At 38.5% G+C, this 17,720-nt stretch overlaps 1 long non-coding RNA gene across 2 annotated transcripts in view; it reads left to right on the top strand.

Moving 5' to 3' along the window:
• Positions 1–17,720, top strand: part of LOC130362578 (uncharacterized) — a 104,798-nt gene that overhangs the window by 25,965 nt on the left and 61,113 nt on the right. The window contains exon 3 of one of the 2 annotated variants that reach the window (XR_008891474.1): positions 6,471–6,560. The exons of the other annotated variant lie outside the window; for it this stretch is intronic. This is a non-coding gene — a long non-coding RNA (uncharacterized LOC130362578). Of the gene's footprint in view, positions 1–6,470; positions 6,561–17,720 lie in introns of those variants that run through there. 2 annotated transcript variants of the gene reach the window in all.

Here is a 17,720-nt window from a genome sequence, read left to right as displayed (position 1 = left end):
AATCTTGTACTGTTTACTAATATCTAATTGATATTCATTTGGATATATCATTGTGTTTATTACTCATTTATGTTTATAATCATATAACCAATAAATCTGCATACTTTTATAATACCTGTGTATTATTGCATATTGCAAAACTACATCCTTAATGCGCTAATGTCATCCCGTCATAAAAAGAACTTGTTGATATCTGAGGAAATAGTTGGACTCAGGTGTGAATTGTATTGATTAGCTTTGTCTACTAGAGATGAGCGAACTTACAGTAAATCCGATTCGTCACGAACTTCTCGGCTCGGCAGTTGATGACTTTTCCTGCATAAATTAGTTCAGCTTTCAGGTGCTCCGGTGGGCTGGAAAAGGTGGATACAGTCCTAGGAGACTCTTTCCTAGGAATGTATCCACCTTTTCCAGCCCACCGGAGCACCTGAAGGCTGAACTAATTTACGCAGGATAAGTCATCAACTGCCGAGCCGAGAAGTTCATGACGAATCGAATTTACTGTAAGTTCGCTCATCTCTATTGTCTACAATTCCCCAGGTCATAATTTTGATATTTTTAATAATTTTTATAATTTTTTATTTTTCATAATTAATAATTTTTATGACCATAATTCATAATTGAGTTATTACCGAACGACAAGTGGAGGCACTGCTGAGATTTGATTGAGAGATGACAGATTAATGATTTAATGCTATTTTTGTTTGGAAGTAATTTTGCAATATTACTAAGTGTGGCTGTGTAAACTAACTCTGTGTAATTCTATGCTAAGCATTGCATTCCATTGTGTTAGCAGGGGCAGGGTAGCTAAGCCATTTGTAGTTTGGTTATTATGAACTGTTTTAATGAGTATGCCATCTAGTGGTATTAAGTTAACAGTGAGTCCAAAATTGTTATGTATGTCTTTGTTGGCATCTGAATGCCTAAAGCCAGATCATGTATACAAACCCTTAGAAGGGCGTGGTCTATACATAGTCAATATCACTGTTTGGTATTGAAGGGGTTAAACCCATACCAGAACCACAGATGAGTTTGTTGCTATAAAGTGTTATTACACGACTGCAACTAAAGCAAGACAAGTAAATCAACTGCAGAAAGTTGTTTTATATGCTAAACACAATAGATTTTTATCGCCTGAAATTTATTGTAAAATTGTCCCAAGATGTTAAAGATGACATAGGGAACAGATTTAGGTCTCATTAGCCTAGGCGGTAGGGTCTAGTTCTAGTCCTTTGACTGAGAAGCCTTCCTATTAATTCCTGGCCCACCATCACAAATAATTGGTGATTTACCCCCAAATGTGCAACGGACTCAGATCACAGTAGTTGATTTTTATTGAGGTCCCAGATTACAGGGATGTTGAGTTTAGTGGCTCAGGATGTGGCAGAAGGATAATAGAAAACTTTATGATAAAGTTTGACTCAATATATGCAAGTTGAAGTAAACATGTTTCTTGCTAAAAATTTATTGCAGGATTTTAACTGTACGATCTGCAATTCTTGCAGATATATAAATCCCCAAGGGGGGGATTGTATTGTTTACCTGTATCTGATTAATCGTTTCAGATTGTAAAATGTCTTTTCACATATTTGTTTCTTTCAAGAACATATCTGGACTGGAAATTGGTTTTGTGCTGGACAGCAGAACGCTGTTTCCAAACACTTTGCAAGCTAAGGCTGGGTCCACACTACGTTTTGTCCCATACGGGAGCGCATACGGCAGGAGGGAGCTAAAACATCACGCTCCCGTATGTGACCGTATGCGCTCCCGTATGCCATTCACTTCAATGAGCCGACCGGAGTGAAACGTTCGGTCCGGTCGGCTCATTTTTGCGCCGTATGCGCTTTTACAACCGGACCTAAAACCGTGGTTGACCACGGTTTTAGGTCCGGTTGTAAAAGCGCATACGGCGCAAAAATGAGCCGACCGGACCGAACGTTTCACTCCGGTCGGCTCATTGAAGTGAATGACATACGGGAGCGCATACGGTCACATACGGGAGCGCGAGGTTTTAGCTCCCTCCTGCCGTATGCGCTCCCGTATGGGACAAAACGTAGTGTGGACCCAGCCTAAGTCTGTTTGTATAATAAGTGCTAAAGTTTAACACTTACCAACCAGGAGAAAAAAAGGTTGTATGTAAATTTCCTCTGAAAGGTTGTGACGCTGTTGACCCCATCGTGATAGAGCAGAAGGTGGGGGTTTCTCTAAAGAGAGTGACTGCATTTAAATAATTAGATTTTGTCTCTGCTGATAAATATTGTTTTGGGCATAGCTAAATTCTTTTGTTTTGGACCATGGTATACTGTAATAATGTATGATTATTTATATTTCTTAATCCAATCGTTAGTAGGAATTATTTAGTGAAATACTGGTCAAGCTTTCACTTAAATACCCGCCTAGTTGTGGATGTCAATTATAGTTTTGTCACTGTAAAATTTCTTAATAGGCAGATTCTGAAGATCTATTAAGGGATCCAGAATGACATTTGACGAAGTGCCATCATTTTGATTGTAAATACACTATAGCTAAATTGGAAGGCTGGTAACTTGTTGTATAATTCCATATTGGGTTTATATTACCAAAGTATTGTTAGATTGGTCATGGTCTTCTCACTCAAGGCAGATATCCGTTAGCCATGGTATGCATGGGAGATATATATATATATATATATATATATATATATATATATATATATATATATATATATGTGTGTGTGTGTTCTTGTGTTCATATATATCCCAGCCAGTTGTGTCATCTAGTTTGTTACTCTGTTGCCATAGTGAGAGTGTAGTTAATGCTGCCATATTGTGTTAAATTTTGGTACGGATTGCTCTTTATTGTTGCATATTTTCTGTCCACAACATTTTGACTTATATACTCTGTAGTCATCTGTATTATAATTGTCAGCCATAAGATAGTGTGCAATGTCTTATGGGTTGTTTGCTGAGGCCAAGTAAAGAGTGTTTTTTTGTGTAGACACAGGACAGTGAAGTTAGGAGAAACTTAATTTATTGTATGCAATTCAAAATTTAAATAAAGATCAGAAATCTTTTACAGTTTTTGCGGACCATTGTTTATGCAGCATTGAAAGGTTGATAACTTTTCATAGAAAATTGCCCATATAGCAGAGTTCCTGAAACAAGTTCATTTGTTTTGTAGTAAAAAGTGCAAAACTGTGTTTAAATATTTCTGTTACTTAAACCCTAAAATGCCTTAGATGTCTCCTAAGATAGGGAAGGGGTGAGGAGCACATTCTTCAGAACACTGAATGCTTCCAGGGGTCACAGAGCTGTGTCATATATGCAAACAGTTCTGGCAAGGGGGCAGGCTTAAAGCTTATTGGATCCCCAAACCTGTCAGTCCTATTACAAAGGATTGTGGTACATCAGGTGGCACAACCATGTGACCTGGAAGGTCCTTTACCTTAGCAACACATTTACTGTAGATCACATGACCTAAAGTCCTGGAAGTAACCTTTATAAAATAAAATATATACAATATACATATTAAATTAAAGAAGGAAGAGGCGACTAGGGGTTATCCCATCTAGAGACTCCTATCAGGATGAAGGAACTCTGACTATGGGTACTTACGACACAAGGTACAGGACCATGTCCAATACCGGGACACCACATCTGCTTACCAGTATGCATATTCTTTGCCTTTTTGCACTTTATGTCTACAATTACTTGTGTTGGCAGGTAGTGATGCCCATTTTTGTCCTATTCTGACCCTGTGTCAGCTTCTCCATGCTATAAAATATTTGTTTTTAACTTAAACAATAAAGTGTTCAATTTTTAACCCTAAAAGAACTTTAATTATTCTGTGGTTTATATTTTTTCCCAACGACTTGACCCAGTCTCTACTACACAAGCATAATTGAATTCCATATTACGTGAGCTTTTGCCATCTGTAATATGCAGCTAATGTTAACCTACAGGACTATTTACCTGGCCATATAAAATAACACCCACAAGGATGCAGGGATTTAGTACACTGCTCAAAACAAATAAAGGGAACACTAAGATAACACATCCTAGATCTGAATGAACTAATCGTATGAAAAACTTTTGTCTTTACATAGTTGAATGTGCTAACAACAATATCACACAAAAATTATCAATGGAAATCAAGTTTATCAACCCATGGAGGTCTGGATATGGAGTCACACTCAAAATCAAAGTGGAAAACCACAGTACAGGCTGATCCAACTTTGATGTAATGTCCTTAAAACAAGTCAAAATGAGGCTCAGTAGTTTGTGTGGCCTCCACATACCCATATGTCCTCCCTACAATGCATGGGCATTCTCCTGATGAGGTGGCAGATGGTCTCCTAAGGGATGTCCTCCCAGACCTGGACTAAAGCATCCGCCAATTACTGGACAGCATGTAGTGCAATGTGGCATTGGTGGATGGAGCGAGATATGATGTCCAGATGTGCTCAATTGCATTAAGGTCTAGGGAATGGGCGGGCCAGTCAATAGCATCAACTGCTGACACACTCCAGCCACATGAGGTCTAACATTGTCTTGCATTAGGAGGAACCCAGGGCCAACATATGGTCTCACAAGGGGTCTGAGGATCTCATCTCGGTACCCTATGGCAGTCAGGCTTCCTCTGGAAAGCACATGGAGGGCTGTGCGGCCCCCAAAGAAATGCCGCCCCACACCATTACTGACCCACTGCCAAACCGGTCATGCTGGAGGATGTTGCAGGCAGCAGAACGTTTTCCACGGCGTCTCCAGACTTTGTCACGTCTGTCACATGTGCTCAGTGGGAACCTGCTTTCATTTGTGAAGAGCACAGGGCAACAGTGGTGAATTTGCCAATCTTGGTGTTCTCTAGCAAATGCCAAACATCCTGCACGGTGTTGGGCTGTAAGCACAACCCCCACCTATGGATGTCGGTCCCTAATACTACCCTCATGGAGTCTGTTTCTGACCATTTGAACAGACACATTGCACAAAGGCGGAGGTAGCGGTCCTGCTGCTTGCTTGTTGCCCTTCTACGGCCTCCTCTTCGTCTCCTGATGTACTGGCCTGTCTCCTGGTTGCACCTCCATGCTCTGGACACTACACTGACAGACACAGCAAACCTTCTTTCCACAGCTCGCATTGATGTGCCATTCTGGATGAGCTGCACTACCTGAGCCACTTGTGTGGGTTGTGGACTCCGTCTCATGCTACCACTAGTGTGAAAGCACCGCCAGCATTCAAAAGTGACCAAAACATCAGCCATGAAGCATAGGGACTGAGAAGTGGTCTGTGGTCACCACCTGCAGAACCATTCCTTTATTGGGGGTGTCTTGATAATTGCCTAGAATTTCCCCCTGTTTTCTGTTCCATTTGCACAACAGCATGTGAAATTGATTGTCAATCAAGTTTCCTGAGTGGACAGTGTGATTTCACAGAAGTGTGATTGACTTGGAGTTATATTGGGTTGTTTAAGTGTTCCCTTTATTTTTTTAAGCAGTGTATTTTCGTACTTTTGTTTTTTCCTCCTTATTTTGTAATAACACTTTTAATTTTTTACCTACAGACCCAAATGAGGACCTGTTACGCTATGACGTCACTCATTTAACCATAAAGTATACAGTGAAAAAAAATATTTATGGGCCAAAATTGGGGAAAAAAACAAAAACACCATTTTGCTAATTTTGGGGGCTTTCATTTCAACGCAGTGCACTTCTCTGGAAAAATGAAACATTATCTATATTCTACAGGTCCATACAATTAAAAGGACACCACAGTTATATAGGCTTTGTTTTGTTTTTTACCACTTAAAAAAAAATTATAACGTTTTGTACAAAGATTATTATGCCTAAAATGTTCCTCTTCTGACCTCTATAACTCTCTTATTTTTTACTGGGATATATGAAGGGCTCATATTTTGCACTGTAGTTTTTAGCAATACCATTTTTGTGCTGATGGAACTTGTTAATCACTTTTTATCAAAATTTTTTCTGCTATATGTAGTGACCAAAAATCTGCAGTTCTGGACTTTTTTTTGTAACTTTACATTGTGCAGTTTATTTTAATCGTTCGGACATTTACGCACCGTGGGGGACTATTACATGCAATTTTGCATCTCCATGAGTGCAGACTGCTGAGGCAATTTTGTAGTGGTAGTCCGGCAACAGATATTTCTTTATTTAAATGCCAGAATGAACTTTGATTGCACTTAAGAGTCTAAAGGGTTTATGCTGGGCATTAGCCCGATCGGCAATGTTCTGCATTAGGCATGGGTCCTGTTTGCTGATAGCAGCGGGGACCCACCAGGTATGAAACACACTCAGCTCCTTAGGGTGCCTCATACTGCGGGAGTAGGATGTACATGCTACATTTATCCATATTGCGGGTGGAATACGATCATTGAAGTCTATGGAGAGGGATTAAAATATGCATGTACTTTATTATTATTTCTTCACTAATGCATCAGTATTTTCTATTAATTTGTCTTCTGTTTTTCAGTGTGTAATTCAATTTCCTGTCTAGAAGGCCGACCATCAGTATACACTGTACAAAAACGGATGGAATACTGATAAAATACTAATAAAATGCTAATTGTATTTCATCTAGAATTCTGTATACCTGTATTATATTTCCATATGCCAGTGTGAAACTGATCATGTATGTCATCAGTATTGCTTCAGATTGAAGACCAAACACCAACAGACACATTCATATTTTCATCTCTCTCTATAAATTTTAATGAGATTAACAATAGCTTTGAATTATGATCCACAAAACACGTGGGATATAGATACAAAATAAACTTGTAAAAAAAAGTGCCCTAACATATTTTTTTTTTACATATCTGTGATATGTTTTGTCACTCAACATCATCTTGAATGTGCATTTCCCCCCTGTTATTTTAGGCTTTAGAGAAACCTACTCTCTGAGCACGCTGAATTAAAAAAAAAACTGACCTATCACATGTGAACTTACCCTGATTAACAAAAAAAACACCACAGTTGAAAAAAACACATATGCGTTTTATGTGTTTTTATGTTTATTTATACTTTTATGGATGCAATGTAATCAGTCACAAACCAATAAATTGATTTGTTCCAATACACCAACTAATTCCTACAATGAGAAAGCAAGAGTGGCATGTACTACATAAAGAGATATCACAGGCTAGCCTATCATTATTATTGCAACAGAGCATAACTTACACATAATTTTTCCCTCCTGCTATCACCATCCCAGTAATCATGTGATTCATCCAGGACTGTATTTTACCAATAGGCAATCTAGGGCTTGTACCTAGGGCAGCAGTTTGAGTGGGGCAGCGGCCCATCCTGATGAGAGGCGTAGAGAGTGGAAGCAAAAAATACCCTCTGGAGATGACGCCACTGGTGTCCAGTGTAGATGGAAATTATCAAGCCAGAGGACGAGGTTACAACCAAAGCTGAACCAATTTATTAGCAAAGTAATAAATACAAACAGGATAACGCTTATCGGGGGACAGAGCCCCCTTCTTCAGATCAGTGGTACAGCATAGTGGGTCATATAGGGTTTAAATATGTTTAGAATTGGCGCCCAAAACAAAGGGAAGGGGCCACAGTGACATACAGTAAATTGCAGAATACAGGCAGAAAGGCATAAAAATAAACAAATATATACGTTGTGTGTTATATTAACATGGTAGGATGGCACTGTATGAGGGCAGTGCTGAAACGAATAAAAGACAGGTAAGTGAAAAAACAACTGTGATCACTGCATGCACCGGAGAACACACTGAGCATCCTTAGTGGGGAGCGGAAGTAGCAGTTGCCAAGGACGCGTGGCTACGGCAGTAGCGCGTGTATCACACGGTGAGGACGCGTTGCCAAGGAGACGCGTCCAACGTTATGTACCACACCGCTGACAGTAGGAGGGACTGGCGGAGAGGGGCGGTAAGCTACATAGGAGCTGTCAGAGCCGTCAGCTGTCAAAGGGCGGTGAGCCCCATCAGAGATAACAGTGCCAAATGTACACATTGGTGCTGTCAGAGCCGTAAGCTGCCAGAGGGTGGTGAGCCTGGTCAATGATATAAGTGTCGTGAGCATATGTTTATGCTAAATTAACGAGTAGGAGGAAAATCATAATATGGTGAAGCAGAGTGATGTGAGAATGAGGAGATAAGCACATGGATGAGAACTGTAACGGAACTTGGAGTGTGAATATGTATAATTTGATACATATATAGCTATATACGTATGTATGTATAAGCAGAGGAGGGTACCATTATGACACCTGCACAGGTGGTGGAATGGGGACATATGCCAATTGAGAGATGAAATCACAATGCTGGGACCAGGGGGTAAAGTGGGGAGGGAGTGAAGGTGTAAATGAATGGACTCTGGCTTATGGAAGGGGATGGGGGGATGGATCCCTTCCATCAGCTCTGGATGCTCAGTGTGCTCTCCAGTGCACGCAGTGATCACAGTTGTTTTTTCACTTACCTGTCTTTTATTCATTTCAGCACTGTCCTCATACAGTGCCATCCTACCACGTTTATATAACACACAATGCATTTATTTGTTTATTTTTATGCCTTACTGCCTGTATGTCACTGTGGCCCCTCCCATTTGTTTTGGGCGCCAATTCTAAACATATTTAAACACTGTATGTCCCACTATGCTGAACCACTGATCTGAAGAAGGGGGTGCTGTCCCCCAAAACGCGTTATCCTGTTTGTATTTATTACTTTGCTAATAAATTGGTTCAGCCTTGGTTGTAACCTCATACTCTGGCTTCATCATTTCCATCTACACTGGACACCAGCGACGCCATCTCCAAAGGGTATTTTTTGCTTCCACCCTCTATGCTTGGAAATGTGGCGTCCTTAGATGGTAATGCATTTCCGGGCAAAATCCTTAGAAACATTGAATGGTTCGGAATCAGGATTTCCATGACAAAAACATCTGCTGCGGAAATTCTGTCATATGCACAGTCTGACACTATTGTAGACTGTCCACGGAATGGTTGAAATGAATAGTAGCGTAAATTGCGGCGGTTTTTCCACAGTGGGAAAACCCACGTGTGGATGTACCCTGATTCGCCAACTCAATCTGCATGTAACACGTGTGGTTTTTGCTGTGGGATCTGCATGGAAAGATGCTACTGACACATGTGGAATCGCCAGAATGGTTGTATTCAGTACAAATGCCTAGGGCAGCACAAGCAGTAAATATGTCCCTATATCAATTCTGTAACCTCAAGGAACAAGGAGATCAAGGATATTTCTAGCTTCATTCCCAGCTGTTATCAAAGAATTTCCTAGTTTAGATCTTGCAATGTTAGGTTAATGTTACAAATATACCAGCTGGATCAGAAGAGCTGAAAATAGTGATGGTTTCATAATGATATTTATTAATTTCTCTTCAATATTTGGAAACATTAAACATCATATTTGCCTTTGTCATATCTTAACTAATTTTTGTAGAATAACAGTTAAAGGGGTACTCCGGTGAAAAACTTTTTTTTTTAAATCTACTGGTACCAGAAAGTTAAACAGATTTGTAAATTACTTCTATTAAAAAATCTTAATCCTTCCTGTACTTATTAGCTGCTGAATACTACAGTGAAAACTCTTTTCCGTTTGAAACACAGAGCTGTCTGCTGACATCATGAGCACAGTGCTCTCTGCTGACATCTCTGTCCAGCACATGTTTGCTATTGGGATGAGTCCATTTTTAGGAACTGTTCAGGTAAAAGGAAATCCCAACAGCAAACATGTGCTGGACAGAGATGTCAGCAGAGAGCACTGAGCTCGTGATGTCAGCAGACAGTTCTGTGTTTCAAAAAGAAAATAATTTCTGCTGTAGTATTCAGCAGCTAATAAGTATAGGAAGGATTAAGATTTTTTAATAGAAGTAATTTACAAATTTACAAAAACAAAGGTGGACTCGGCACTGCCAAGTCTGTGTGCGGAATGGTGTAAGTGGTTGAGGGGATCACGGTCTCTGCTGTAGGAACTCGGGTGGTGCTCAGACTAAATAAAACAGTTCAGTGTACTTGATAGTAGAGATAGCAAAAAAAAGTCGGCAACTCACTGTACAAAATGCAGGGGAGAGACAGACAGGTGGGGGGTACAAAGGTGGGCAACGGAACCATTTCACACGGTGAACGTGCTTCTTTGGGCCTTCGGAGGCCCGAAGAAGCACGTTCACCGTGTGAAACGGTTCCATTGCCCACCTTTGTACCCCCCCACCTGTCAGTCTCTCCCCTGCATTTTGTACAGTAAGTATGTCGCAATAAAGCAAGACCTCACATGAACCAGCGCTGGTGAGTTGCCGACTTTTTCCGCTATCTCTACTATCAAGTAATTTACAAATCTGTTTAACTTTCTGGCACCAGTTGATTTAAAAAAAAAAAGGTTTTCCACCGGAGTACCCCTTTAAGAGTCACTCACACATTAGATAACGCACACAGATGTTTCCAAATGACTGATCATTTTTCAATTGTTCCCAGCCACAGGATGTCATCCAGGCATGAAAAGATTGCTCCCCGATACCACAAAAGAGGCTCTATTTAAAAAATGTTAGCTAGTGGAACATCTGCACTGCTTACTGCTTTGGCACCATAGGTGGTAAAGTGTCATTGTTCTAATTTTTTGTTCTGTTGCTACATTGCTCCGAGTTTAACCACAAAATAACCTGCTAAACAGACCACAGCCATATTAAATGTGGGCTAATGGCCAAATCAGGCTGGCAAATGTTGTATTAATCATGTAAAGCCTCAGGGCACCTGCATTAGATGTGTTGACTTGAAATAACAGTGGAAAATAAACGCTAAGGTAAGGATGTTTTTTTTCTATTCAGCTCCTCAAGACTCTAAGAGAATAAATGACTACATTTCTCAGTTGTACGGTGCATCTCTACATTTTCATGTTTTTTTCCTTGCCAACGCGTCCTCAACGGGTGATAAATCTACATTTTTGTGTGTTTCCTACAATGCATTCGGAATATTTTCAGGTCCTTTAAGTTTCTTCACATTTTGAGAAAGGGAAAGAATAATTTCACATATTTTTACACATATATTAAAAAACAAAAACTAACATTTTGGAAGGACACACACTTGTCTATATAGACTCTCACAGCTGACAATACATATCAGAGCAAAAACTGGGTCATGGAGTAGGAAAGAATTACCTAAACGTTTCCAAGAGCACAGTGGCTTCCATAATTATTAAATGGAAGAAGGTTGGAAAAACCCGGAGTTTCCCCTGAGCTGGCCACCAAGCTTAGTAATCTGGGGAGAAGAGCCTTGATAACCAAAAACCCAATGGTCACTCTGGCTAGGTGGTCCAGCCCGAACCCTGATTTGAACCCAGTCAAACATCTGTGTGGACAGCCATTTTCAGGTCTCTCCAGATAGTCTCCATTCAACCAATTTTACTGTGTGTGAACATGGCCTTAGGCTGTGGTCACACAATGTGGCTAACTAGTTGTACCACCACCTATTACCGTTTGTGTTTTTTCATGACAAAAAAGCATATGATAGTTAGTTGCGGTATGCTAATTAGCCTCACGTTTGACCCCAGTCTCGGTGCAAAGCACATAATAAAAACACATTAAAGGGGAACTCTGACAACAGTAAACTTATCCCCTATCCACAGAATAGGGGATAAGTTGCTGATTCCGGGGGAACTGACCGCTGGGGTCCCCACGTTCTCCAGGTTGAGAACCCAGCTCTCTCTTAGAGAAGAGCACGTGTCATCTACTAGTAGCCAGCATGTGCTCCATTTATTTCTATGAGAGCGCCGATGATTCCAGAGTGCTGTACTCGGGTCTTTTCAGCACTTCCATTGAAATAAATGGATTGCGTGCCGCCTGCAGCACACGCTCCACACTGAGCGCCAGGTCCCATCCCTTGTGGATAGGGGATAAGTTTATATTGGCTGGATTTCTCATTTATCTCATAAACGACGCACGGTAAATATTTATCAGGGAATATGGAGCAAGCTCAAGAGCTGAGCTTGCTTCATAGACGGTGGGTGTCAGCTGTTTGCAACATTGATCCCAACAACTAAAGTTTAAAATTACATGTGCCAATGGGTTCAGGAGATTGATCAAGACATAGTGAAGTGCTGCAGTCCTGATCAGTTAAAATGGCGGCCAGAGGGCTTTTGCTTCCCTCTCTGCCACCAATCATTTCTGCCTCAACGAGATTGTACCACCAATCGTACTGATCAGTGATAGGCTATGGCTCAAGACTAAAAAGTACAATGATTGCTTTTAATAGTCCCCTATGAGAACTTAAAAAGTGTAAATAAAATCATTTTAAAAAGTGATTAAAAAGTTTTATTTTTTTTAAAGTAGTAAAATAATATATGTATATATATATATATATATATATATATATATATATATATATATATATAAATTGGGTATCATTGTAATCATATTGACCTACAGAATAAAGATTACATATGTAGAATCGAAACCCCCCAAAAGTTGCAAAGGGGGTGGGGGCAAGTAATATTTTCTGCAATAAATTAATATTTTCTACAATAAAAGTACAATTGTTTCTGCATAAAACTAGACCACATATGGCCCTGTAGATGGAAAATTGAAAGAGTCAGAAGAGGAAAAAATGGAAACACAAAAAGGAAAATTAGCTGTTTCCTTAAGGGGTTTAAAAGGATAAAAAGGTGACAAAAAAAATATTATTACCACAATGCTCCATTTTCCATCTGCAGACTACAGAGCTAATGTTTAAAATGTGTACATCTGCAGACTACAGAGCTAATATTTTTATCTTATCTTAATGTAATTGTAGCAGATGATAAATATAATGTACAAATAATGTAAACTTGTGAAATATACTTCCCTGCCTTTAATATATTACAAGCAATCATTTATCAATGTATTAGTGTTATTCAGAAATAAACACAGCTTTGGGTTAGATTAATACAACCATTCATCTGACAGATAATGAATAAACTGCAATATTATTGCCATATCATTTCAGAAATTGCACAAGTCAATGCCATTATATTTTAAATGGCTAATACTTCTCTTCCCTGAGTTCCTTAAACTGAATATTTGGAGATTTACACATTTTATTCTAACATGAAAATCATATCTAATATTTATAAATGAAGATCCCCAGCCCAATAATTCGTACCTCCCAGTTTTGATACCATATAGTAAAAAGTATGGGCAATTCAGAAATTCACAGTAATTGTATATGTCTGTATATGTCTGTTTATGTTCCAAAAATAGGCTACGGCTCTAGCATGAGACATAATATAACATAATATAATACAGTAATATGAAATATAATTGGAGCTGACTCACATACTAACCAGAACTCATCCTTGTCTCAAATGTATATTTATACTGTGGGAGCTTAGCTCGGAAGAGATATTTTCCACTGAGAGCTATGATTGGTCAGTAGGTGCTGGTCAATCAGGGCTTCCGGTGGAAAATTTTAACCAGTGATATAAAGTTCTATTCTTTATATCACCAGCTGAATATACAGACTGGGGAGCGGAGTGGAGCGGTGTGCTGTCCGCTTCTAATGATTATAAATTACAATTGCAACGGGTCTTAGGAGTGAGACTGTCCCTTAGCACTGGTACTACTGCTCCCAACATGGAACAGACTCTGTTCCATGTTGGGAGTAGTGGTAGTAATGCGGCAATGAGGGCCATAGTTGCTTGATGAATTAGACATCACATTATTAGCCATATCTTTCATTTTTCATGAGAAACCCCTACAATATAAAGGAGTTTCGTTTTGGGATGTTAAATTAAAAACTTTTTTCCTTGCTACTGTCTTCTACACTACATTACAATTTATTTAGTGTTATTAAAATTAATAAAACGGGCCAAATAGATTATTAATGTCATAGTAACAACATGCTGTTGTTTTTACATTTTTCCACTGAGCCCAAAAAGTTAGAAAAACCCAAACAGAGTGAAAAAATGCAAAATAGAAAAAAATGCTAAGTGGATATAGCATTTTGCAATACGCCCCCTCCCATAGACTTGTATTGTGGGGGTTTGGCCGTGACTTCACAAGCAGGGTGCGGCTATGATGTCACAAGCACCCGATGCTCTAAACGAATGCCGGGTGCAGCAGAGAGATCGTGGGGGTCCCCAGCGGTGGGACCACCGCGATCAGACATCTTATCCACTATCATTTGCATAGGGGATAAGATGTCTAGGGGTGAAGTATCCCTTCAAGCCTTCTAGTACTTATAAGCTGCTGTATACTAAAGAGAAAGTTGTGTAGATCTTTCCACTCTGTTAACACCTCTGTCCATGTCAATAACTTTCCAGAGCAGGAGAAAATCCCTTGACAAAGATAAAGGTGTCAGGAAAGAGAACTGTGGTCAAACTGTCAAGAACTACACAACTTCCTCTGTAACATACAGCAGCTGATAAGTACTGGAAGGCTTAAGATTTTTAAATAGATTTACAAATCTGAATAACTTTCTGTCACCAGTTGCTTTAAAATATTTTTGGGGGTTTTCCTCCAGAGTACCCCTTCAACAAGAAAAATGCAATTTTCCTTCAGTTTTAGTGACATAGAACAGTCTCCATAGGAGGCACTATGCCACAAAAGAGACATATATAAATACAATCATCACTCTATAGCACTAATAGCAAAGAAAATATTAGAAAAAAATGCATCTAATCTACAGTTACCTGTGTATTAGCAACACCTACATGGAGGCCACATGCTTTGATTTCAATAAGTTGGAAAAGACTTGGATTAGTGGACAATTTATTTACTTCCTACTGATATTGACTGCAGAGGAGATGACTAAAGTTACTTGAATAGCCTACCAAACAGGGAATTACATGTTTTTGTTTGTGTGGCAGAAAATTGTTATTGAGTAAAATCCTGTGATTACAGCAGCATCAGCATTGATTGGCAAATGGCAAGTAAGCTTGTAAAGACTGTGACAAGTGATGGACTATAGCTAAACTGCATCCATAACATAGTAGGCAATAACAACAACTTGCTTTAAGAGAATTCTGACAAAAATGGTTGCACTTTAAAGGGAGAGCCTCCACTAAGTTACTGGTAGACTGTGATTTAAAAGTATATAAGGAAAAAAACTTCTCTCAAATCAGCATGTGCATGAAAGCCAAAAATGTATTTATTTAAAAAATGTAATCCTTTTAATTCTGATCAGCTGCTGTATGCCCTAGAGGAAGTCATGTAAATCTTTCCAATCTGACAATGTGCTCCCTGCCTCTGTCTATGTCTGTCTGTCTAGAGAAGCCTTTAAGGGGTACTCCGGTGAAAACCTTTTTTTTTTTTTTTTTTTTTAAATCAACTGGAGGCAGAAAGTTAAACATATTTATAAATTTCTTCTAGTAAAAAATCTTAATCCTTCCTGTACTTATTAGCTGCTGAATACTACAGAGAAAATTATTTTCTTTTTGGAATGCTCTCTGATGACATCACAAACACAGTTCTCTCTGCTGATGTTATTATAATAATAATGCTTTATTTATTGTTGTCCTTAGTGGGATTTGAACCCAAGTCCACAGCACTGCAAGGCAGCAGTACTAACCACTGAGCCACCATGCTGCCCTTAGCATGCATCTGCTATGCATGGTTGCTAAAATGGACAGAGATGTCAGCAGAGAGCACTGTGTTCGTGATGTCATCAGTGTTCCAAAAAGAAAGGAATTTCCTCTGTAGCATTCAGCAGGTAATAAGTACTGGAAGGATTAAGATTTTTTAATAGAAGTAATTTACAAATATGTTTAACTTTCTGCCACCAGTTGATTTAAAAGAAAAAAAGTTTTCACCGGAGTACCCCTTTAATATAAAAGTCCCAGAATGGCTGCTATAAATAATGCATTTTGGCGATTGATAGGACTTTTAAAAAAAATGCTCCCCCCCTCTCTCGCAATTTTGGGGAGGTGCTCTGATTTTCAAGCCTTTTATTTTCTTGTTTGTGTATGTAATGATTATTATGACAATCACTATTAATATATATATATCAACTGGCTCCAGAAAGTTAAACAGATTTGGAAATTACTTCTATTAAAAAAAAACTTTCAGTAGTTATCAGCTGTTGAGGTTGAGTTGTCTGACAACAGTAACTGTCCAGAGTAGGAGCCAACCCCCATAGCAAACCTCTAATGCTTCAGACAGTTCCTGAGACAAGCTGAGGTGCCAGCAGAGAGCACTGTTGTCAGAAAGAAAAGAACAACTCAACTTTAGCAGCTTGGTAACTACTGGAAGGATTAAGTATTTTGATAGAAGTAATTTACAAATCTGTTTAACTTTCTGGAGCAAGATCATATATATAAAAAAAGTTTTTTTCCTGGAATACCCTTTTAGGTAAAGTAGCATTTTGAAGACCATTATTACTATGGAAACATTCTAATACGTCATGGTTTTATAGTTCACATGTACTGAAAATAGTTGAAGGCTTGACATTTCAAAAAAAAAAGTGAACAGATTTTCTTGGTCAGTTTTGTTAATTATAGCAATGTAAATGTGTCATTCGCTAAAGAGAAAAATTATTCAGATTTTTGGGCTCAAAAACTAAAAAAAATATTTTAGTTTAATTACAATACATACATCCTTAGAATGTAAGCACTCTATAAAGTGTATGTTGCACAATTTTACAATTCACATATAGATTTAAGAGTTGAAAAACTATTGTTGAAAATATATAACAAAATTTACCCTTCTGTAAACTACAGCATATACCACCATCAAGAGTCTCATTCCAATCTTTGCCTCATTTCTGATATTTCCCAGCATTCTGCACTGGCACAATATCTGCACAAAATAAGCTCTGGAGGCCTGTAATCTGGGAGTCTTTTCACATGCAGCATCATACAGTAAGCTGAGGTAGGAAACACAGTAAAATAGTTAATGGGGTAATTAGCTATGGATACACACATATACACACCTATAGATATATATATATATATATATATATATATATATATATAGTCTTTTTATGTCACTTTCATGGCATAATAAATCTGGCCACTAGGGGTCTCCCTTCTTGTCCAAACCACATTCCGTCTGCTCAAAGCACAGACTTTGGTCTTCTGGCAGGTGACCAAACTTAGGAAGTGCTGTCTGGCCATAGGCAGTGAATTGTGCTATTCACTGCCTATAGCCAGAGAGCACTTTCCGAGTTTAGTCTTCCTACCAGGAGACCAAAGTCTGTACTTTTGAACAGACGGAATGTGGTCTAGACCAGAGGGGAGGCAATGAAAGTGACATGAAATTTTTTTTTTTTGCAGGGAGTAAATTACAAATGTTAGTTATCTGCAGAATAATTTGCAAAAATATAATTTTAATGACAGTGCCTATTTAAATGATTTGACCACTGCAAAACAAAATAAGATATTCATTCCTTGATAATGCAAGATAATTAAAAAAAAGTTTTTTTTTTCTGCATCTCCTCCTAAGAGCTATAACTTTTATTTTATTTCTTTATTTTATCTACAGAGCCATGTAAGGGCTTGTTTTTAGCTGTACCATTTTGGCTTTGATCAAACTTTCTGCTTTTTATTCCTTTTTTTGTGGGATGTGATAAGACAAAAAACAATTTTGGCATTTGGTATTTTTTTATATTTACGCCATTCTTTAGTGTATTATTTTAATAGCTCAGACATTTTCACACTCAGTGATACCAAAAATATTTATGTTTTTCCTCAGCTTACAGTTTTTTTTTTAAATTATTATTATGAAGTTTTCATTACAGATTTAGAAAAGCATTTTTGAACAATTTTTT

This window comes from Hyla sarda, chromosome 3, assembly GCF_029499605.1.
Source record: "Hyla sarda isolate aHylSar1 chromosome 3, aHylSar1.hap1, whole genome shotgun sequence".
Lineage (NCBI taxonomy): Eukaryota > Metazoa > Chordata > Amphibia > Anura > Hylidae > Hyla > Hyla sarda.
Note: the sequence above shows the minus strand (reverse complement) of the source record. Positions and strands in the feature narration are given on the sequence as shown.